The 1,485-nt window shown below is 52.6% G+C and overlaps 1 protein-coding gene across 1 annotated transcript in view; it reads left to right on the top strand.

Moving 5' to 3' along the window:
* Positions 1-1,485, top strand: part of ccdc115 (coiled-coil domain containing 115) — a 14,065-nt gene that overhangs the window by 9,341 nt on the left and 3,239 nt on the right. The gene's annotated exons all lie outside the window — the stretch shown is intronic.

Here is a 1,485-nt window from a genome sequence, read left to right as displayed (position 1 = left end):
GGCCAATCCACCCTAATCTGCACATCCCTGGGCACTACGGGGACAATTTAGCACGGCCAATCCACCCTAACCTGCACTTCCCTGGGCACTACGGGGACAATTTAGCACGGCCAATCCACCCTAACCTGCACATCCCTGGGCACTATGGGGACAATTTAGCACGGCCAATCCACCCTAACCTGCAAATCCCTGGGCACTACGGGGACAATTTAGCACGGCCAACCCACCCTAACCTGCACATCCCTGGGCACTACGGGGACAATTTAGCACAGCCAATCCACCGATCCTGTACATTGGTGGACAGTACAGGCATTCTGTGGAATGAGTAATGATTATAACTGAAACTACCCCATTTCCCCCCAACACACTCAGTGAGGGGACCCTCACTCACTCTCTGCCCCACTCCCCCGCCACCCCACCAACACTCAGAGTGAGAGGGTCTCAGTGCCACATCCACAAACCTGTGTCTTGCCTCTACCACCCTGCTTGCTGAGGTCGATTCTGAACACAGCCGTTGGTGTGGCGCTGTGGGCCCTGAGCTCAGTCACCGCTGAATTGTACTGAACAGTCTGTAACCTGAAGGCTCCACATACCCCCACTGTGCCAATGCCATCAAGTCGGGGATCAGCCCTGATCCACTGCAGCTCTAACGATACCCAAGACTGATGTGCCATCCCGGTGAAGCGGGCAAACAGTTCTTCCGTGGTATTCTGTGGATGAAGGATATAACGGACAGGGCTATGCAAACCCCACTATCGATGAACCAGGTACACGCTGCAATCGTGCTGCACCCTCTCGGGTCGTGCACCTTTGGGAACTACCAAGGTCCTCGAGCTCAGACTGGGCTCCCTTAATATCTCCATATCTAATGTGAGTGTCGGTGGGGCAGTGAGTGAGGGTCCCCTCACTGTGAGTGTTGGGTGGGAAGGGGCAGTGAGTGAGGGTCCCCTCACTGTGAGTGTTGGGTGGGAAGGGGCAGTGAGTGACGGTCCCCTCATTGTGAGTGTTGGGTGGGAAGGGGCAGTGAGTGAGGGTCCCCTCATTGTGAGTGTTGTAGACAGTAATTGAAGTCCCCCTTGACGTTAGTACTTTTGTGATGGGTGGTGAGTGACACCCTCTTCATTGAGTATTGTGCGTTTTGGACAAGACCAAACCCCCTCAACCTATTCAGAAGATAGTCTAGACCCTAACGTTCCTTCTTTTAAAGGTCCATGTATGGTGTAGCATTCCAGGTGTAATTGGATTGGTAAAGCTACCAGATTTAAAACAAAGTACATGTTATTCATCCACTATAATTAAAATACAAGAGACGTACAGCGTGGAAACAACCCGTCCATGCCGCCCCAGATATCCCAACCCAATCTAGTCCCACCTGCCAGCACTTGGCCCATATCCCTCCAAACCCTTCCTATTCATATACCCATCCAAATGCCTCTTAAATGTTCCTCTGGCGGCTCATTCCATACACCTACCACCCTCTGTGTG

This window comes from Chiloscyllium plagiosum, chromosome 3 (genome assembly GCF_004010195.1).
Source record: "Chiloscyllium plagiosum isolate BGI_BamShark_2017 chromosome 3, ASM401019v2, whole genome shotgun sequence".
NCBI lineage: Eukaryota > Metazoa > Chordata > Chondrichthyes > Orectolobiformes > Hemiscylliidae > Chiloscyllium > Chiloscyllium plagiosum.
This window is presented reverse-complemented; position numbering and strand designations above follow the sequence as displayed.